General features: G+C 38.5%; 1 long non-coding RNA gene across 1 annotated transcript in view; it reads left to right on the plus strand.

Moving 5' to 3' along the window:
• The window catches only part of LOC104147508 (uncharacterized), a 294,392-nt gene that overhangs the window by 205,456 nt on the left and 65,556 nt on the right, over positions 1–23,380 (plus strand). Inside the window, exon 20 of the long non-coding RNA XR_011141392.1 lies at positions 3,077–3,219. This is a non-coding gene — a long non-coding RNA (uncharacterized lncRNA). The remainder of the gene's footprint in view (positions 1–3,076; positions 3,220–23,380) is intronic.

Here is a 23,380-nt window from a genome sequence, read left to right on the forward strand (position 1 = left end):
TATTGTAAAAGGTTCTGGAATATCATTGGAAAAGGGCTTAAATGCTGTGTTTGAGCTGACAAACGAAGTATACAGAGATTTGCTTTGGAACCCAAATTGAAGTTTCACGATTGTCCTGTTTCCAAAGGGTCAGACTCGGAGAATTTTGTGTAATATGGAGATACGGACTTGCTCTGAATTTACTCTAGAGATTTTCTCTCTTATTTTTGCCTATTTATCCTGGCAGTATTTTTGTATTCTGTTTAAATGCTTACAGCATTTAAGCTGTGCAGGCAGCACATCCCTCTATATATTTTGTTTTGCAAGCTATTCTTACTGCAGCCTTGTTTTGCTGATTTTCTTAGTCTCATCTGAGTCGTTAAGCTTATCTTTGTATGCCACATGATACACATAATGATGTTAGGGGGTAATTCAATGTTTGCATTTGAAATTTTCATGTCAGCTGGTTCTTAGCCCCTTAAGCAGGATGCAGTGAGATTTTCAAAAGCACTCTGAATTTAGCCAAATCTGTACTTCATAAAACAAATTGCACTTTAAATATACTTCAGATTCTGTCCCCATGGTACAGAGGCCTTTATGTTGCATATCTCTCTGTAAGTAGTTTAGATTTTAAAATTATGCACAGAAAGCGTCATTTTTTTGTACAGACAAGAGTATATCTGTGAAGGATGATGAAGGGATAAATTGTATTTCGCTGCCGTACTCTAGATCAAGGTATTTATCGATGGCGGGGGGAGGAAGCCTACTTCCTGAATCTTTTTGTTTGTTTGTTTGTTTTTCCTGTCACGCTCATCCTGCAGAAATCTTATGCTGTGAAAGATAGCTTCTAATTATCTTTCTGTGTGGAAATTGCTTCCTGGAACTGGATGGTGCAAAAAGTACTGGTATTTAATATCTTGTGGTCTGAGTAGAAATCTTGACTAAAGGAAAGTTTGTTGACTGTACGGTAAAGGACAGGAACTAACTTTCTTTGAGGGGAGAGTAATCTCTTTAAAGAGGCTATTAAAATGCTAATGGATAGATGATAATTTAACAAATATATGCATCTGTTCGGATTGACTGAAATAAGGAAAGAATCATTCATTACTGGAAGTTTTCCACTTCATTTCTGTTTCTTTTACTGCTGTGAAACTAAACTCTTCACTTCTAACATAAAACATACTTGCTAGTGAGCAGAGAGAGTGATATTGTTAAGGCACAAGGCTGGGACATGTGGTACCATTCTCATCTGTTTTCAGATTTTGTATAACATAAAGGCAACACCTAAAATCTCTGTGTCCGATTATCCCATTGTAAAAGGAAGATGACAACACATCGTTTGTCTGTTGAAGTGATGAACTTCATGGAAGGGATGGTCTTTTACAGTGTGTTTCTACAGTTCTTTTCACTGCAGTGCCCCATCTCATCTGTTCTTCTGAGAGTGTCTGCACTGTAATAGTTGAGATTCGACCACTTGGAAGAGTGTAGGATGGTGGAAGACCCTGCTGAGACAGCACTCTGTGTCCAGAGAAGAGTGCTCTACCTGAGAGTAGCTAAAACACCTGAAGAGGGAATGGAAATGCACTGTTTAAAGGCAAAAGAATTGCCAGTAAGTGCTTTGAGAGTTAACTGACTCTCAGTCAGACTGTTCTCTGAAAATAGGGATTTTTATCGAAACAAAGAAACAAGGGTTTTTTTTCTGCTGCCACATCAGAACACTTTATTTTGTAGAATTGCCTTGAAATATTTCATTTCAAGTCAGTTAAACAGCAGATGAATCCGAATTTTCCTGTTAGGCTGTTCCCTTTCAGTTCCCTCAAACTTGGCAATCTCAAGGACCCTCTGTGAGTTTCCCTTTATCTTCTGCAGTCTCTCGTAGGATTCAGATTGCTTAGGTGTAGCGTGTTATGGTCATAAAATAGTTAATCTGTCCGTGGAGCCTAGCCTATATAGGAAAAGGAGAACAAGAAGTTTCTTAAGTACAGTTTCCAGTTGTGATGTGTTGCACCTAGAAAATGCAGTTTAACAGTTAACTGGATTGAAATCAAATAAACAGAATTCTTTACTAGAAGTTTAATTTTAGTTGAAAAAGTTAAACTATTTAATGTTTCCAAAGCAAAAATTTTCAGAGCTGTCATTTATTAATAGTTTTGAAGTTCCTAGGTGAGTGGTGGTGGATGCAGAAAAAATGAGCCAATCACAGGTGGTGGCTCTTTTCCACGTAAAACAAATGCATATGCTGTTTTTCTTGATTCTCCCCCCTCCCCCCCCCCCCCCCCAATGCTTGCAAGTACCTCTGACTCACAAGAGATTACCCTTTCCAGAGGGAAATCATTCGATTCTGCAACATAAATTTGCATTAATATGTGCCCTGGCTTCATCTTGCTACTTTCTCCAAAATAATCTTTTTATGTTTTTTTATACTTCTACACTTCTTACACTTTTTATGCTCCTGGCTATTTTATTCTACACAGTTGCTTATGGTGTAGCTTTACTCCTTTCTTTGCTTTTTCATCACGGCGTAGTGTCACAGTCTGTGTTACAATATTTGGAATAAGTGAAACTGTGTGAAGGAGGAAATGTGAGTTTAAGCATGCTTGAGGTAGAGCAGCATGGCTATGTCTACAAAACTACCTTAATTTGGTAACAGGAACCTGGGTTTATAAGGGTAAATGCATAACTGTATACAGGCTTCAGCAATTTCTTGGTCTTGGTATGATGTTTTTCAGGTGTTGGAGGTATAGCTGTTTTGTGAGAGGTGCCGTGGCACGGTACCAGGCAACTGTGCAAATACCTAACAACTAGGCCAAAGAAGATAGAGAGTTTTAGGGCAGGCTTAGACTGAACGCTGCCTTGTCTGTTTGAGCCGCCCATGCAATAGTTAAATAAAAGACTTGCTTTCAGACCCTTCCTTCCTCAGAAACACTTACGAGATGTGACTAGAATCTGTCATTTGATAGGTCTTCCTTTACCGTGTTTTTGACGATAAAAACAGTCTTCCCTGGTTGAAGGCAGACTTCAGCTTTTTATGGTCTTGCATGTGAAGTGCTACACAGTGGGTCACCTGAGGATTTCATCCATCTACTCTGCCCTGTAGGACCACAACAAGAATCTGCAGTCCAGGGGACTGACCTGCTCTGAGGAATGACTGTTCTCTTACTCCTGGACTCCAAGCTCCAGACAAGTGCCAGGAATGTGTGTACTGGTGGCGTCACAAGACAAAAAGCGAAGGACAAACGAGTAAGTCACTTTTTTTGAAAAGGTGATTAAAATCTGAGCATGTCGCTTCTTTGCACAGGTCAGCTGACATGAATGGATTCGGAAAGATTCACGTTTCTTAGCATACACGGTTTTCTTTTCTTTTTGGATGTTATTTGCACTGCAAAGATTTTAATTGCTGATGAAGAGGTTTCTTAAGGCATACATTTAATCTGCATTCTTGTAGCTGCCTCTTCATGGAGACAAAGTCATTTCTAAGCATTTCCTTTTATTAATTCTTAACATTCTGATAGTGATTCGTCCCTCGCTATACCTGTTATCCAATGGACAACTATAGAATTACCATGTTTTTTTCCTATGCTGATAAAGCAACAAAGCAGAAGCCTTAGTTACCATTTCCTGAGTGCAGCTATTGAAGTGGACAAAGCAAGAAAGAAGGGGAGCATATTCATTAGTCAAAAAAGGCGACAAAGTTAGGAGTGAACAACAAGGTTTTAAACATCCATAATAGCTGCCTAAAGAGCAGAGAGGGGAGGAGGAGAGGTGAGAAAGGAAAAAGGGCTTAACTTGATTTATCTGGACTTTGCAAGAGAGATTTGAAATGACTACTTCTCACTTCTTTGTCTTTGCTCCTCAGTACATGAATACGACCTGAAATGGCCTTAAGAGACTGTTATCTGGCCACACAAGGAAGGTGCAGAGGAGAGCTAAAGATTCTAGGGCCTATTCCACAGCCTCAAGTGCTCCAGAACCACCTAACTTCCAGTCTGAGGGAGGCCCTGGGCACCTCAGCTGCTTCTAGGTCAACCCAAGAAATGACATTACAGAAAAGGTCCCTTAGAAATTATGGTCACTCAAACCTACTCCATCTCTGTTGTACATCCCGCTTAAGAGATACAGCACAAAATGTCTTTTGTGTACACTAAAAGGCCAAAGAGAAATTATATTGTTATTAAACTCTCATTTGGATCAGACCCAGACACCAACAATGTTTACTGTAATTAGAATAACCCGTTCTGACAGGATTGCCTGAAAAATCTTATTTTTTGTTGGAGTCATGTCCTCTGCTCAGCAGAAAAACAAATGGAAGTAAATTGGGGAGAGGAAGTACTTTGGGCATAACGAACTAAGTCATAAATGGTGTATGATTATCGGATGGAAAGATTTTTTCTGAAGTAGGCTTTTAGTGAAATGCTTGTGACATCTTGTGTATTATATGATCAAATATTAAATAGAAAAGCGCGAGTACTCTCGGCATAATAAAATGCGCGCTTCCAACCTTCAAAAGCTTCTGTGAAGTTTGAGTAGATTTTCATGCTGGTTGAATGGAACAATATCCCTTTTCTTTAGAACCAGGATTAGTTTGATGGATGAAGATTTATCAAAATATTGAGTGAGATGCTATCACTTTTTAATGTCAGAAAGAGTTTGAGTAGTAATTTCACAAATCATTGATCCACTGAACAAAACCGTGTAACACAAAATGCCCGTTGTTAAATGGATGCAGTCTTTTGTCTCTGGAAAGTTGTAAAAGCATGCAAGTCACATCATCCGGAAAGCTATGGCCAGGTTCTTAGAAGTTACATAATGAGAAAAGGGAAGGTATTCCAGCACAAATTTAGCATAAAACCTGGAAATCTTCGTGCCTGACACATAAGTAACTGAAGATTTCAGGTACATAATCAGTAAAAAAAACAAGTTCTTATTGTCTTACAACATTACTTTTGCAATCTAAAATTATTTATCGTGGTGAACGTCACCTTTCATGAGAGGTATTTGTCCTTTTTTGTATTGTGTGGATGTAGGCGTTGCCCTTTCCTACTGGCTGTCTACCAACATGTAATGTCCATGGTGATACTTTTCAATTGGGTTGTTGTAAGAAGGCAGGATTAGGTCGAAAGGCAGGAGAATCTTGGCTTTATATTGGTACCTTTTCAATTATTACAGTTAATGAAGAAATTTTATTTAATAAAAACATAGCAGAAGTAGTCTCTGTGATAAATAAGTTTGAGGTGTTTTTCCATTTAGCCTTTGGTTTGAATGTCAGTGTACCACAGACTTAAAAATTAAAATCCTTTCATGGTCATCCCTTGGTGATTAAGATTATCACTTGAAGTAAATTCTTACTGTAGTGAGGAGGCAAGAAACAGATAAGCCACTAAATACTAAAGATTTATTTCATGTCTAGGCCACGTTCTGTTACATGTATTCCTTTTATGCTTAACTTTGCTAGTGATTTAAAATACAGATTAAGGTTTAGATCACTGTAACTTGGACAGCTTCAGGCTTTTATGGCTTTTGAGGCAGAATTGCTAGTAACTGCAGATTGATAATCCCTCTTGAAAATCTTAGATTAGATGAGGCAGTGGAGTTGTATTTCAGTGTCACAATGTTTCATACCTCTAGTTGTTTAGTAGCATTTTGGTCTCTGTGCTGCCTAAAGAGCTAGCAGCTATTATATTGCCTTATACTTCTTGCATTCTAAATTCTCTTACTGTATACATATGAACAAGTAGAGCTGGTCTTGTCAGGGCATTAGTTAAGGTTTAGAAAAAGAAAACCTAGCTATCGCTGTAGCACCGCAGCCCCACATTCATTTCTCTAAACATGCAATTGGCAGTGCCTGTTCTTGTTTACTGTGGTTAAGAAGTGTAAACATCCCCTTCAGCTGCTTTTTCTGTTGATGTAATACCCAGAAGGCAAACTTGGCAGCTGCGTGACCCAGATACCAAGCTCTGGAAGATCTTCCAAGTGTAGCATCTGCATCTTGCTCACTGAAAAACAGTATTATTTTCGGTTGCCTAAATTGTAATTGATCTGTTCTCTGTGTGCTTCCAATTATCATGATCATCTGATGTTTTTCTTTTGTTACAAGTGCAGCCATAGAGTATTACACTAGGAAGGATGGAATTTCATAATAATTCAAATACTTCTCACTAACAGGTTATATTATATACTGATAATGTGCAAGAAGTTGTGCAGGAGGCTCTTCTAGCTTGGATCAAAACACGTAGAGAGATACAATGTAGTGGTGCTTGCTATTTTAAATGATGCTTTGAATTAACTTTTGCATCGGTGTTGAAGGTTTTAGTACCGTGCAATGTCCTGGAACTGAGCAGAACCGTAGTACGATCTGCCGCATTCATAAAATAGATCTGATGGCACTCTTGAATCCCTAAAGTTGAAACTAATATGCATAGATAGTGAACTGAATCTCCTCTGTTGTTTAAATCAACGCCTATATCAAACATCTTTCTTGATAGCTACTTTCATGCTGGGAAGGATTTCTCCCTTAATACATATATAAACAAGTTAAAAGAGAGTCACTGCTTTCATGGATTATTTGCGGTGGCAAACCTAGTGATTTAAAGCTGTGTAATAGTTTACCAGCAGCTTTATTACGTTGTTAAGCAAAAAAGTGGAGGATTTTGATACACTAGATAAAAAATGATTGAATAAACATATATTGGTGGCTTACTGAAGTGTGCTGCTGGCAGTTCTGTTTGTATAAGGCAGTAAACGTGTAACTTAATGTAGATACAGCAGGTGTAGTACAGATATGTGGATGGCAAATTATTTGTGCGTAACTCTTAATGAAGATACTTTGTTAAAGATTAAGTGGGGTTTTCTTATTTTAAGTGTCCAACTTTACATGACAGTTGTGAGCTTTTACTGAATTGTTGATGCTAGGAAATAGAGACATGGCTCTGCGTAAACTCATTCAGCCCACATTATTACCCTGTCTAAGTGAAGAACACACCAGACCTTCTCATTAAGATCATACCACTGTATGAGACTGTTGTCTCCCATCCGCATTACTGAGACATTTTGTACTTCATCCATTTGATGTAAAAGCTCCCTTATTTATTAGTAATTCTGGGGATGTAACAGTTCTGGTGGTTCAGGTGAATCCCACAGAACAGCACGGCTCGTGAGGAGCAGAATAAATCTTGCTGTGAAGTAGTCATGCAAGAGGAACACAGAATCAGTGCAACATAAAAGGAGATTGGAGAACAATGTCTGTTTCAAAATAAAGGACAGCTTCATATTAGACACTTACTGACATGACTGGACATAGAGGCTAACTTAGATCTAAATGTGTTAGTAAAAGAAAACGTTAAGACGTCTTTTCTGAATATTTCATAACAAGTAGCTGGAAGAGTAAAGTCCGATCAAATGCTGGGAGTACAATTTTAAAAAACAATTTATATTTTCACTCTGAATACTTCCTTTTGTTTAGGGGTACATTGTGTCCAGTGGTTTGTCTTTTCCAGCCCTTTTTAAATAAAATAGTACTTTATTCTTAGGATAAAAGTAAGAAGTCTTCTGGATCAGGTCTGTAATTTTAAAAAGGCAGGGAAAGTAGCTGTTATTTTTGTGGACTTGATTAATAAACAATGACAACGGCAGTTTCTGATCTGTAACAAATAGTGAAATAAACTGGTGTGTTGGGACTCTAGCTCTAGACCTGAGCACTGAAAAACTAAAGCCAAGGTATCTATCTATGAGAGCTAGTAACTTGATAATCAGTAGTGGAGGGCAGAGAAAGATTAAAAGACATTTGCCAAAAAATCTTGAAATTTTCTCAACTGAAAACAGATGGGAATAAGAATGAATGCATATGGCTCACATCCACCTTTGGCAGAAGTTCTTTGAGCCTGATAACCTGACTGTTTTAAGAATGCTGAGATGGGATGAAAGTGTTGTACTAGTCCTGAGTTGAGAAAATGCCAAATGCTTTTTAACCAAGTTAAAAAAAAGTAGGGTCGACTGTTATATATCAGAATCCACTGGCTCTTAAGCCCCTAAATACATTACCTTTCTCACTGAGACTCACATCCAGTTATTTTAGAAAACTCTACTGTGCAGTGACCCTTAGAGAGAGGAAAGTCAGACCTGTAGTCCTCTTACAGAGCAGAAATTTTTAAGGTTTACTTAGCCCACAGGAGTTTGATTTTGAAACTTCTCTTTCCATTGAGAGATAGAAGTAGAGAAATGAAAGGCAGAGGTGCCTCTGTGCTTTTCAGAAATAGTATGCTTTTCTTACTAAAATTGTCCACAGAGAGAAATAAATTCATTTAGCTGCCTGACAGTGGTACTGGCCAAAAGCCTAGTAGAGCAAATACATGTACGAGAAGACACTTTATCGTTATAAAGGCTTGGACGTGAAGTCCTTACATCCTGAAAGGAAAACCAAACCATTTTGGTGCACTAGGAAGTAACTGAGATCTGCTGTGGTCATCTAGCAAAATCTGGATTTTAGATGGCGTAGCATAAATGAAATAGTGATCTCTGATAATAAACTGGAGAGACTATTCAGATGTCTTTTGGGATAGGTGCAACGTAATGTCAAGGATCAGTGGTAACATAGTTGGCATAGGTGTTGAGAGAGCTAAAGCCTGTTCTGCACTGTTGTTTCTCTGTGGCTGAGTGTCTTCTGTAGCTTGGCTTGTTCTCTAGGAGCAAGAAACTCATTCAGCTACGATCTCTCTCTCTAGGTAGGCCTTTCCATGGCAATTAATGAAATTTGAAAGAAACGACATCTCAGACTTCAGGGTGGCCTGTAAAAGGGTGTTTTGCTTTGTGTTCACAGCGCAAAGCTGAATTTTGGCTCCTTTTCCTCATCCTTCCTCCTTCTCTTGCATTCTCCCTTTCTTCTCCTCCCCAGGAAGGGGAGGAAAAAAGCCTGTATTACCAAGCAAACTAATTTTCAAGCCATCCAAATACCATCCTCCACTAAACTATAAAAATCACATATCATTTTTAACTGGCTACGCTGATGAAAGGGTAATTTTACTTTGCTACCTTACCCGTTTATGGTGCTCTTTCAAGAATTAATTTTTATAGCAGAGGTGTTCTAGATGCTTTACAGGTGTATATAAGATTAAATGGTGATAATACGGATAGCTGAAAGCACTTGGGTGTAAACAATTACGTTATATCAGCACAAGGTTCACAAGAATACTTCCTGTGACCAACAGAAAATGGGAAAAAGCCAATTTTCTGTCTTGCGATGTTTCATTTTGGGCAACCTGTAAAGTTCAGGTTGTTCTTTCTTGTGAAAGTAGATGTAATTGATGAATTTTGGTGCAAAACTGTGACCTTTCATATTTTGTATTGATTGCTCGGTACAGTAAGGAATTGATTTGAATTTAACAAAAGAATAATGAGTTGGGGAATGATACCATAAAATACAGAAATGTTAAAAAAAAAAAAATACAGCAGCTGCATAAAATACAGTAAAGTAACAGTTGTTGTCTGCCCAACACAACATGCTAGACCAGATAGGCCGTTGAGGAATACTGCAAACTAAGGTGCAAGAAATCCTGAGATTCTACAGGAAATCTTTCCTTTTAATAGCTGTTAGTTTCTTTTTATTATGCTCTGAAGCGTGGGACTTTTTTTAACCCTTTAAAAACTCAGTGCCTGGGTAAGTTGCTTAGAATTGATGTGCTAACATAGGTAAAATGCAATATGGCTTTTGCAAGAGAATACACATATTCATTGCTTATGTGCCATGTGACTATAACTCATGGAGAAGTTGTGCTTACCGAAAGGATTTATTAAGTCTGAAAATCTTAATAGGGGAAGGTCCTTGTGCTAGTCATTGTGCTGAGACCTCTCCTTGGAAGAAAGCAAAACAAACCTATAGCCCCTTTTATTTATATAGTATATGAAAATCACACTTAGAATTGTATAGAATTTATAACCAAATATAGCAGTATAGAATTTATGACTGCTTTAAACTGAAATAATTCCGTCACGAATTATGGAATAATCCCCAAACTTCCCTTTTTCCCTCCTAAAGGGAGTGTGACGCCGTGCTCCCGCCCACCCCCACCTGACCATTTGCACGTAACCCTGCTTGGACAATAGCCCTCAGTAAGACCTGGCCTCCCCCACCCTGGCATTCAGGCTAGAAACCGTCAGTAGCAATCGTGATGGCTGCATCAGAGTGGAATCTGGGGAGACAGACAACAGCACAGTAGCGAAGGGCTAGTTGAACGTGCACCAACCAAGGTACGGCTGATATGAGTATGACTATGAGTCAGTCATCTTACCCCATAAATAGGGAGCAGCCCAGAGCCTGTGGAGCCCTCCTGCATGGCAGCTGGCTGCACAGCAGACTCTCCCCTTGAGTAGGGGCACCTCTCAAGGTTACTCCTTGTTGTCGAGAGATTCCTTGCCCGCCGCAGATCCTCCGTAAGTGACTAATAGCGCACTGAAACTTTGCAGACTTTGCTAAGTTACCTCTTTGACTGATTACGTGCATAATGCTTAGACATAAGCTGTTGACCAAGTCTGGGACTAAGATTGGATCTGGCTGCACCTAGACTCCTCTTAGGAGGAGTCTGGAAAGCAAGGGGGTCCGTTCTGAACCTCGTGACTCAACGGGAGAGTCTCCTTGACACTTTTCTCTGATCCTGTCCTCCGCGCAGTAAATAACCGAGTGAACCTTGCCATCGACCCTTGTCGAATCATTGTCTTATATACAGTTGAACTTTGTTAAATCACTAACTTACCTCAATAGAACATACCGCTGCTTCTCTCTTATGAGTGAAGCGCATCACTCCTCGCTCCTCCGCAACAGGGACTATAGCCTTACCTTTAATCCCTTTACTGGAGAAGTAATGTAAGTGATTTTAAATGCCCCTCAGGCAGAGTCAGAAACTGAGCTCACATTTCCTCTTTGTGGGTAGAGGCTTTAGCCGCTGGACTAATGAACGAGAAGGGACACCACATCAGACTTTCTCAGAATAAAGTTAGTCCCAGAATCTTGAAGGAAAGCATTGTTTATTGCACGAACACCTCTTCCCAACGTCTCTGCCTGGCTACCTGAAGTCACCCTGTCTCAGCCTGGTAGCTTTAGTGACCCAATATATGAAACACAATTCTCTTCACTAGAAGTGAAACGGAGGATGAATGAACTGCAGGAAAGGCAGCAGTATCATTTTGAATGTTACAAATTCTGCCAGCAGCAAGGCCCTGCTACCAAACCACACCAAAAAACTAGGCCCTATGATGCCTATATCTGCCATGAAGCCACCTGCATAATCTTAGCATCTAACTCATGTGGCCAGAAAAGTAAAATGTTTCTGTTAAGCTATGTTCAGACAGGTTGACAAACAGAATTCTTTATCGGTTCTGATAAAACAGAATTCTGCTAAACAGAATTGAGGAATTCAACGTGCCTAGTTTTCCCTATGTTTCTTGGTTCGACACAGAAACAAAATCATAGTTGCTTATTTCTGATTGAGCTCAGGAGTGACATGGCACTTTTTTCCCCCAGTGAGTATGGATTTTGTTTATTCTGTCGTAAAATAAGTATTAGGCAAGATTTTTCTCTGTTACACTGTAGAAGTTCAGAGTTACTTGCTTAAACTCAATACACGAAAACATCATTTTGCCCTCAACACTGTATACTTTTGCTTTGTTTCTGCATTGAAGAGACATTTTTTTTTCCTAGGAATAGCAGGGAGCCTCTCAGTATTAACAAGGTAGGAGTATTTGCCGTCGTTAAACCAGCTGCATCTCTGCTAGTAACTGGGTATCGTTCGCACACATCTGAGATAATGTATTACTAGTAGGACCCCTCAGTTTGTTTATAATTAACTCTAGAAATTTATGGCTTTAGAAAAAAATTACAGCAGCTAATATAAACACGTTAGGTGGTGATAGCACTGCCAAGTTTAATTGCTTTGAAAAAGAAGTACTGATATTAATACCACAATCATCACTATTTATGTTTGACAGCACTATGCAAACGTAGCAATTATTAGTTTTCTGCTCTAACTCTTAAGGCTACTTAAAGTGTCAGCTTGCATGCTGCTTTTTCAAAAATGTCACTGGAAAGCATTCCTTGGCTACAAGACTTTGCAGCACAAAATACAGGCACTGCATGCTACATAATAAAGAAAATCTCCCTGAAATTCCCACCACAGTCAAATCCTATTTGGATTTATCTTGCCTATGCACATTCTGACGTTATTATACCCTTAAAGACGAAGGAAATTTTGGGGAATTTTGTTTGTGGAATAACTCATCCTATGAAGGAACAAAAAAAAAATCTGGATTTAAAAAGTGTGAAAATGGCTCTTGCATTTTAATATAAAGGTTGAATTTTTTTTTTTTGTAACTTGCTCATTAAGCAAGTATTTTTGTTTTATCTCAAAGCTAGTAAGAAAGTGATCTTTCTCTGTATAACTCAAGAACAGACATTTCAGAAAAGAGCGTTACTACTTCACCTATGTTTTACTTATACTAGAAAATAAATCTAGTCTAAATCCATGTTAATCTCAGCTTACTAAAAACCTTTATTTTGTTGTATCTTTTCAAGAGCTGCTCTTGGTCATGATTAATAATTTTACTTGTCTTCTGCAAGGACCACTATCTAGTTGGTGATTTCAGTTTTACAGTTCACAGTGATAATAGCTGTTTTTAAATACAAATTTTAAGTTATTAATAAATGAAACAATGATGACAGGATTATCCTGCCTGCTAGAAGTGCTGGAAATGAGGAAAAACAAAAAATCAGATAAAAATTACCAAGATTTCTGTTCTGTTGTGGATCTTCATAGATGGGAAGAGTCAAGATGGACAGTGCAAAGATGAACGTGGATTTACTGCTGGCTTGAAATACATTTGGTTACTGGTATGCAGCTTTTGGGGCAGCTTCAGAGTAATTTGCATGTGTGTACACTTAATTTTGGCCTGAACTTCTCCAAGACGTAAGCACTGTTAATCCTCTTGATTTCAGTGGGATTCATGCATAATCATCAGTTTTGAATGTCAGGTCACATGAATCTAAAAAAAAGTGCAATTGACACTAACTACAGGAAAGACTGTGAAGCTAAGGCAGTTCTGTAAGTGTGGAGTTGTAAGGATTTCAGAAAGAATAGCTGAACACAGGAAATTGAACTGGATCGTTCCTTTAACGGATTCAGTTTCAGTTTAGATGCTTGAATATAGGGACCAGAATTAGCAGCATATTGTAAGAATTTCTAAGTAACTGCAGGTCCCTTTGCCGAAATGGAACCAAGAAACTTTGAAAATGAAGGCGTTTGTTTAGGTTACTTTATGTGGAGTTTGACTCCACGATAGCAAAATGCATCAACTTTGATGTAGTTTAACACATGAATAGTTTTAATAAATTGCTCTGGTGACCAGGGACCTGAGTGTTTTAGTGTTATGAACTAAAACAGAAAGTGTTGGACATAAGTTTTTAAAGAAAATATTTTGGAAAAAAAAAACCACAGATATAAATATGCATGACTAAAATTAGAAGTTCTTTTCCAGTGAATCATTGCTGAATAGAAAGCATAGGTCAAAGCTTTGAGAATGGATTTCAGTTTCTTTAATTGCACAGATAAGCCTGATTATGTCCATTACACAGAGACAAAAATGCTGTCTGTCTATATGCAGCTGTAGTACTTCAGTGTCTAGCTTGGAATTGTCTACACAAAATGAAAAAAAATAATTTTTGAAGGTTTGTTTAAAAATATATCAGCAGTTAAATCTATTCTCAAAAGCGAGAGAGTAGTAAAATCTCTCTTTCTGTGCTATATATAAAGACAACGATCGATAAGGGAGTTTGCTCATTATTTCTGATATAGACTAAGTTAGCTGTGGCATTCTTTTCTGGATGAGAAAATGAAACTCATGTGGTGTTTGCTGCCTGGGTGAGGAAAAGTGGCCGTTGGATGCAGTAGTGACTGCGTTCAAGAGCGGAACAGCCGTTGCCCATCTTTCCCGTTACCTTACAAAAATAACAACCATTTCTTAGGGGGACTCATTAAAGAATATAGAGAGGTAGAAGGATACTGCAAGGGAAAATACTTGTATGAAAGAGAGCCGTAATGCTGTAAAAATGCATTGTTTTTATTTTCTCATTAATTCTGTCTTTATAGGAGATTATTACCAGTTGTCCAATAGAAAAAAATCAAAATCAGTATTTCACATGATCCTCAGAGGGAAGCATTCGTTGTGCTTTTAGCCCTTGATAATGTTGTCTTCTCTTAGCACATGAAAGCAAAGCTGCTGAAGACGAAATAACAGAGAACTCTTATGTTAAAAGAGATTTCTTATATGCCTTCACAAACTCTATATGCAGCTGGAACGTAGTAGGATTTAGGAACTTAACTGGAGAATCAGATTTAACTCACCAGGAAGGAGTTCATAGGAAGTGTCTGATTAAGCTACAGAGAATCAAAAGGGTGAAGCCATCTCTGTTCCTAGACCTGAGAGTACCTGGACTTATGTAAAGCCTCACAGATGCATGTCAAAAAAATAAAAAGCTGTAGCTCATTTAGGCCAAGGAAATCTTCAAGTCAGATGGTACATGCTCAGTGTCCCTGTGCATATTCAGTTATAAGGAATTTTGTAAGGACTGTGACATCTGTTAGATGCCCCCAGCTGAAATTTGAGGTTTTTACAGCATTCAGAAGCCAGCTACTCAGTTACTCTTGGAGAAGAATCTCACACGTTGTAGGAGCCTATCCCCATGTTTAGGATAGAGCATTTTCAAGATAGAGATTCTTACTGAGAGGCTGCTGTGTTATCTTCTCCTCTGTTAAGGTTTCTGCTGCTTATAAAAGGCAACAAGGAGGAAGAGAAAGTCATTGTCTTCTCTGGAGTGCCATTAGTGAACGGACTGTGATCAAAAGACTTTTGCACAGCTACAGCAAGGGCTTAGGAATAAATTTCCTTCATGCGTCCTCATTCCAGCAACCCACATGGAGGGCATTTTCAGTATTATATTATGGACAGGCGTCACACACAAATTTATCATGTCCCTCAAGGTCTTCAAGACTAAATTTGGTAGAAGCAAAATCCTGTACCTTTTCCTCTGGGAGTTAGTTGTTCCCTTTAAGATAGCAAAAGCTGGAAGATGCCCTATGTAGCTGTCGGGCAAACCAATGTGAGGCCTCACATTGACTCTTCTTCACACATTGGATGGTAACGTGGTGTTTGCTTTGGTTTCTGAAACAAGGAAATTCACCAAATGTGGAGAATTTGTGCTCTTCAACTCTGTCGTCCTACTTTGATCCCAAGGACTGAGCGCTGATATAGCGAACTGTCCTCCTTTTCCGGGGCACAAAGACCAGCAAAGCCATAGTTAAAAGACACAGAGCATCATGACAAATAACGGCCAGACGTTATTTTAGATCAGAGTATCAATTCTGAGATACTGCATATTTTAATATTCATTTTTAGGTAACACATAGGGCCATGCACAGAAGTAACTCACTAAGCAAGTTATTTCAAGGTCTGAAAGCTCGAGTAATTTCTCAGCTTTAGATCTGATTGTCATTGCTGTTATCTTCAAGCAAAGCCTCACATCAGACATCATTTATCATACCTAAGTAAACAAATCATGAAGCAAGTCCAAAAGGAAACATAATTTTGGAGTCAGAGAGAAGCTGAATATATCACTGGAGCAGTAATACATGATTCTTATTTATAGCATGCTAGCAGTAATACATGATTCTTATTTATAGCATGCTAGCAGTGGAGATGAGCGAGTTATGAATATATCTGTGTATGCATAACAGAGATATTTTATTACTGCAATCACAGGACATTGGCATCACCAGTGAAAAAGATGCTGGCAGTGGAAATCAAATTAATCAACCAATTAACTGGTGCTGAATTGTTTTTATGATGAAGTTATGTGAGTAGGGTCATTTAAACACATATGCCTACTTTCTTTCCTCAGCCAAGTAGTTCTAACTTAAAATCCTAAACAGAGGGTCTTGGAAACATGTATGTGACACTGATTACATGAGGACTTCAGTGCACATCAGTGGGAGCGTCCTTGTGAGTAAATGCACGTACTCACTAGCCCATTAAAAGGCAGTCTTAAAATTGCCTTCTATGGAGATATCTACATTGAATGTTAAAGGTGTGTAAGCAGTTTCTGATGAAACAGTCCTTTTAGTCTCTGTGTGTCTACAAATTTCATAGTCTGTTCACAGACTACTTGTCAGATGTGTTTTACACTCAAACTTCTTAAAGAAATTGTATCAGAGAGCATGAGAAGCAAACGACAGGGAGTTGAGAACTTTTTTTTTAACACATAGGATAACAAACTCAATCCCACGCTAGTCCAGGCTTACAGGTGAAGGTAACTAACTAGTGAGCTAGCTGCTAGCAAGTGTTTTGTGTACTGGCTACCATTTTGTTACGGCTTCATTTAGAAGTAGAATAATCTTTTAAATAGCCGCCTTTGACACCTGGTAATCTAAGTTTTAGAAGATACCAGAAGGAGCAGTCAGAGGAGAATTAGGTTCATCGTTTTTGCGTGTTTACGCATAATTAGGCTCTTACGGCTACTTGGATGTGGTATCCATAGTAGTATTTTTTGAGAAGTGAAGAGGTGCGTTAAGCAGCACTACAGGTTACCAGCAAAAAACATAGGTGCATGTGTGTAAAACTAGACACTAGATAGCAGATAAAAAAAAAAATCCTAACTTCCCTTTGAAACTAGGTAAGTATCTAAAAACTACCTCAAACAATGAAAAATTGGTGTCTGTAGCTATTTCTCTAAAAATAACAGAGCACTGTGTAACCCAACTGCTTTGAAAGTAAACTTAACTACACAGGGCATCAGGTAGCTACTATTAACATTTGAGTTTGAAATATATTAGTGGGTGTGGTTTTTCTTTTTTTTTTTTTTTTTTTTTTTACACTTTGCCATAAATTGGTTATACTAATACTATTTTTGATAACATAGCAGAGTCTTAAAGTTCCTTACAGTTTCATAGATTCATAGTGGTATTGTATAGCCATGCATTTCCTCAGTTTACTCAAACGAGAATGAAATGGATGAGCTAATAGGCTATAATGTATATATTGTCCGTGCAATTAAAATAATGGCTTTTTTTTTGAAGTAATCTTACATATTACCAAGCAAAATATTTTCTATGCTCTTGATATACAAATATTAGCCCACACTTTTCGCTGACATACACACAGCTTTCTGTTCTGTGCATATAGACGCGTAAGAAGCTAAGTTATCTCGTTTTAACCAAAGCAGCTGCAGGTCCCCACATATGCCTGAATGCAATCCAGGAACTTTGCTAAAGTTTATTTGGCTCAAGTCCCCTGAAGAAATCTGCTACAGTAGAAATTCTCAGAGCAGACCACAGCATCACGTTGTTCATAGGCTGTTGTAGTTACCTTCTTTTAAAAGAGGTTGCCAGAGGGTACTAATGCCCAAGTTGTTAGGATCTTTGCTCAAGATGTAGACCATCTTGTGGTTAGTTCCAGTGAGTGTTCTTTCTTGCTCCAAATTAATAGTGACTGTGCTTATTGTGAGAACAACTGAGCGTGACCGGGAAAAAAAAAAAAAAAGTACTCAACTTTTTGGCCTGTTTCAAATCACAGCTGCTCCAAGCCTGAGAAAGAGTAGTGATCCTAGAAAGATACTAACTAAGGTTTAGACTGTATGTGTTTTCTTTATTTGAAATTTATTTATTATAAGCATTCAAAGCAAGCAATTATACTCCTCAAAATTACAGGCAGCTTGAAAACCCATATAAATGCTGTAAAGGATTTAATTTGTCAGAGCATACAAGAAAAAAAGATGATGTCAAGGCGACAAATGTCAAAACACTATAAAACATTAAAGTTCTCTGAGTCTTTACTGTAGGCTTGAAATGCTGGTGATGGTTAATTTATTACCTAAATTTTAACCATATTTCTCACTCCTCAATTGTTTCCTATTTCTGTGATTCCTTGAGGTGTATTCAGTTCTGAAAAGCAAATAAAAAGGCAAGTACAAGCTTGATGATTTTATATCAGCAGCTAAGCTTTACTTATTTAAACTAGTGTTTTCTATAGTCGGAGGCGATCGTGTGCTTTTGTGCTCATGGACAACTTTGTAGCATGACAAATTGAAGAAATTGTTCATTTTGAATGTCTGAATATAAGAGGAAAGAAGGAGCACATATGTGCATACATACATATATATGCACACACACAAACACAAAAAATACACGTATATTTGAACCTACAGAAGCAAATGTAGACACTTTCCCCAAAGCCGGCAGCACTGTCTAACAAGTGTATGTAACGTATGATCATTCTGAGACGTTTAACAAAGGTTGATAGCATCAAATAAACTAAAAAAAGAAAAATTTCTAGGAAAAAACAGCAGTACAGTCAGGCCCGCGAGAAGTCAAGTAGCTGTCCTTGCTGACTAGCATGATAAAGAACTAATAGGTACCAAGCTTAGCACTTGGGTAATTTCATTGGTAACGAATTGTATTTTGATTATGGCCCTCTAGTATGTAATACACACGGATTAAATACCGGCAAAGGGCTTACTGTTGCATTAGACCCCAAAATAAAGGGACTCTGGGCCTTACATTCAGGAGAAGAATTCACAAACGGATAGCAAAGCTCCTAAGTTTCTACACTGAGTGAAGGGAAATTACGTTAAATCAACACATCCAGCACCCTGTTAGCAATTTCTTCTGGAAATTTCAGTCACAAAGTATTAAGGTATAATGGGAAGAAGTATCAGAAGTCCACAAATACAGAACAGTAATAAAAATTCAACCAAGCTATAGTTTTTGCTGTTTTGTATTACGCATACCGTCTGCTCAGGGAGTCTTAAGGTCTGGTAAGGATATTTGACCCACTCTCTACCCTCTCAGGCAACCTCTGTATTTTATTAGTCTTATTTTTCCAGATGATGTAACTTGTAGATGCACATTCTCTCCCCGACTTTCTTTTCATGCACTTTTTGAGCTAGGAGAAGCGTGCACATATCCTTGGTGCCAGCACAACTCAGGAGAGACCCCTCCCCCCATTAATTTATTGTTTTGCCATCAAAATGAACAATGAAATATTTTTCAGTCAGGAAGTGATATCATTCGCGCTGAACGTACTTCCTCAAATCTGTTACATGCATAGATTTAACAGTTCGTCTTTGTTTTCCCTTATTACTCTCTCTTTGTCAAAGTTTCTGTTCAACTAAGATTGAAAATACACATATACAGAAACTTGCTTTCCTCTTTAAAGTGGACCTTTAATTCCCGTTCATCTCTTAATCTCTTCTTGAATCTAGTGAACTGCTTGAAATTCTGATTAAAAAGTGACAAATATAGAATGTTTTAATTCTGAAAGTCATGGATATATCTTACGGTAACAAACAGTGTGTGCCTCTCTCAACACTATTACACATCAATCTTGCCTTGGTGTGACGTTCCAGTCCTGCACACTGAATTCACAGCAATAGCTCATCTTTCGGTCATTTTGTCAGCCAAACGGCACCTTTTCTCTTTCTTCCTTTGTAAGCCTGAGAGTTAATTACACTACTGTAGCATGTTACTGTATTTTTAGTATTGGTGCCTCATACACATTCAGAGGCAATAGGGAAGTGGCAATTTCTGTTTCAAAGAGAGACACTTCACGTGTTTAAGTAACCTTGCTCATATCAATAGTTGCCATTTGGTCAATAGTTTGCTTTCAGGAGTGCCGTAGAACTCCTGACATAAGTAACACTGACGACTGCTACAAGTACTTGAACAAATACAGCTAAAACACCACGTATAAACCAATACTTCTCTTGATTTTTTTACACTATAGAATAATCTTGAAAATCAGTTTCCAAGGAAAATCACCATGTGTAGAGACAATAGCAGTATTTTATGATCAGTTACACCATTTATATTTTGATTGCAATCCTAAATTAAAATTCTTTTAAAAAATCTAAGTATTCCATAGTCTTACATTATCTTTTTTAAGGTTTCAGGGAAAGGAATATTAATTAAGAGAGGCCGAAGTAGTTTTATGCACATACAGCACATCTTACTTTACACCACCTTATAGCTCTAGACTTTTAGAGAGTCTTACCTTCTTAGTTGTACTTTGTCTCAGGAAAGTCTAGCAGAAGTGAGCATAAATCACTTACGGGTTTCCTGTACTGACCTACCCATTTAAACTGAAAAAATTGAGAAGTTGCCAGATTCTTAAGAGTGGTGGGCACTTTTCTAGAGTAAATAGAAGAAAAAACTCTCCAGTCTTCCGCCTCCCCAAAGGAACGGATTGTAAGATGTCTTATACTATTATGTCTAAGCAGGAAAAACTTGCTACATGCACCGCTCTTGTAATACTAAAACAGGTCGGATCAACAGTGCAAACTGCAGATACCTGCAGGATAATGAACGAAGCAGGAGGAAGGAGGAAGATTAAGATAGCACTAGGTGTAAGGAATTAGAGATGATGGCACACAGCTGGGGTGAAGCCACCAGCAGGTCCAGCTGCAGGAGCCAGTGCACCCCCGTGAGGGCTGGAGAACCCTGTAGGTATTGTAGAACAAAAAAGAAAAAGGCATAGTACGAGGGGAAAAATAAACTACGAACTGATAGTTTGACAGGACTCATTTCTCCTAGCACTGCTAGTGCGATGTGGTAGCAGATGTCTTTTAGCCTTGCCTTATTCCAAATCGTGGTGGTCCTGGAAAGAGGACAGGGGGTTGGGTAACCTCTGGAAGCTTAATCCCACCGCATTACTCCCAGGGACTGCAACTGAGCCCTCTTACTCTGGGAACAAGGCAGCAGAATTATTTTAATGACAAACCCTCACCAGTTCAGCCTGCTCCTAGCCTGAGACATACGTGAAAGGTAAGTGACTTAAGAGTGGTGGGCTAGTTATTACTTAGGAGTCCTTTTCTTAGGTTTCTAATGATTCTGTGTGGTTTACCTCTTCTGGTTGAAGTAGTTTTCTTCCTAAATCATCTTGGTTTGGCTTATGAAAGTGGTGTAAAATAAGGTAAGTACTGAAGTACTGCATGGTTAGGTACTGAAACGGTGGCCGTTTTGAAAGTAGGAGCTACTGGTTGCATTGGGTTTTCTTTCATTCTTGCAAGTTGGGACCTTGAAAGGTTACTGAGAAGACAGTAATTTATGAGAAGGCTGGAGAGAGACAACACGTGGGTTAATGATACCTTGATCAGTATTTGTTTTTCTTCTGTATTTGACTGTGTGAGTACTGGGTAAAGTAGCTATTACATTGAATTTTAAAAGTCTTGGCATCTGTTGCATACACAAAAAGACAAAAAATTATCACGAGTAGATGGATTCCACTTTGTTTCCTTATTTTCATGCTTTAATGCTCGGTAAACTTCTGAAACTCTAATCCATTAAATTACTGCCCCCGAAACAACTTGTACAGAGCTCTGCTGCTGACCTTCGTAAGGTGCTGACCCGCTTACTTGTGTTTGCAGTTGCCTTATCCACTAGGTAAGACATACTGAACGTCAGACAGGCAGACAGGCTGCTTGCTAAGTTTCTGGTGGATGCGGAAGTAGAAGATGAAGTTAAGTTCCTGAAGATAAATCAGCACATCCACTTTGCTGATCTATTGTGAGATAGAACCTTATCTTTTCCTGCCCCCCCCCCCCCCCCTTTAAGCTCTGTGAAGTCTTCATATCTGTCTTCGAAGTCTATGATTAAAACTGCTTTCTAGGAAAAGGTTCAAGGAGAGCCAGGATTCTGTGATCTTTCCAGATGCACAGCCTCTTGTCAGTAGCGGACCTGTAGTGTTGTCACTGCTATTTTGTACTTGTGATGAAAGTTTAGGATCCACAACATCTTGGTTGAACAGTTAATTTAAAAGTAATGAAATACTGCAGCAGTAGAACATAGAGATTTAAGCATTATAAAATTTAATATGTATATAAAACTGTGTCACAATTCTATGCTGTTGATCCTGCATTGGTGTTTTTTACGATAAAATAAATTTGGGAACCAGAAAGAACTGTGATCCAGGTGAAATAAGATAGGGGAACCCTCTTTGGAGATCGGAGTGATACTTTTAATGCTGCTGCTACATGTTCAGTTAATCAGTGTTACCATCTTACTACAAGGCCCCTAGCTCAGGGGCCTTTCCAGTGACAAGAAGAAAGTGAAGACTTTTATCCCCACATGTGTTTTCATGACCAGGTAAATGACTGTTACTCAGCTGAATCAAAATGCAGAAGAAAGGAGTTAAACATGTCACTAATGTCACTGCACACATATTTGAGTTTTTAAAATCCATTTCACATAATATCTGGAAGCAACATGCTTAACTCCTGTGTCTCAGTTGATTAACAGTAATGTGCGTGGTCATGAAAATGTGACAATAAAATTCAGGCTTCTCTGGAGTAGAGCTAAGGAAGCAGAGCAATAGGTTTACGTGAAGCAGCTGAAGAATTCCAAATCTGTTACTCTGATATCTTAGCCCGACTCAGAGAAGCCTAAAAAATTACTCTAGTGTCAGTTTATGACAGTTGGTGTAAGCGTGGAAGCTGTACAGAGGTTACTTGTTTGAAATTTACAGTTAAAAGTCGGGAGGTACTAGAAACATAGTGTCTCTTTGAAATAACTCAGCACCATCTCTAGACCAAATAAGCACAGCGCCTTTTCCCAGCTTCTGGCCTTCTGGTAAAGTCGAGGAGTTCCAGTGTGATAGAATGGGCCTGATAACTCCTCATAGCTCATGAAACTGTTCTTTGGCTTCTCATTGACTTTGCTCATGTATGAAGATGCAGGATTTGGTAGTAACTTTCTGACTGGGCAACCATTTGTTTCTGGAGATATTTATAGAAAGACTATGAAAGTGGTAGCCCCTATCTAGGTGGGCTGTTACAAGGCATATGATCTTTGCTAACTGATGGTTCAGTGTGTGCCTTTCTATCTGCTGCTTTCTTTTCTTCTTTCATGGGCTTCCCCTCTCTTTGGGGCACTGTGGAGGTCTGTGGGGACTTTAGGAGTCTATGGAGGACTTTTTGTGTTTTACAGATGCTAACTAAGGCATAAAGTGACACTGGACCCAGAGAAATGCACTGCAGTCACTGCCTCATGTATTGTCTAGGATGTGAACTGAAGGAGTTAGGGGCCTTTGGGGGGAATTCTCATGTGTTTGAGCAAGGGTTGTTATCTTTTTGATTTCCTGACCCTTGCATATCTTGCTTTGCATGCTGAAGTACCATTTTATGCAGTTCTGCTCTAGGAAGACTCCTGTCTTCTTTCACATAGAAAAATTAAGCCGTGTGAATCCCATCATGTGAAATGATTTGTGAGATGACAGCAGTATTTCCTGCTAAGTAATATGTGATCTCGGTGACAGATGCCCTTGCATTACTTAATGCACAATGCCACTTCTAAGCTATTACATCTTGAAACACACTTGT

Source organism: Struthio camelus, chromosome 5, assembly GCF_040807025.1.
Source record: "Struthio camelus isolate bStrCam1 chromosome 5, bStrCam1.hap1, whole genome shotgun sequence".
In the NCBI taxonomy this organism is placed as follows: domain Eukaryota; kingdom Metazoa; phylum Chordata; class Aves; order Struthioniformes; family Struthionidae; genus Struthio; species Struthio camelus.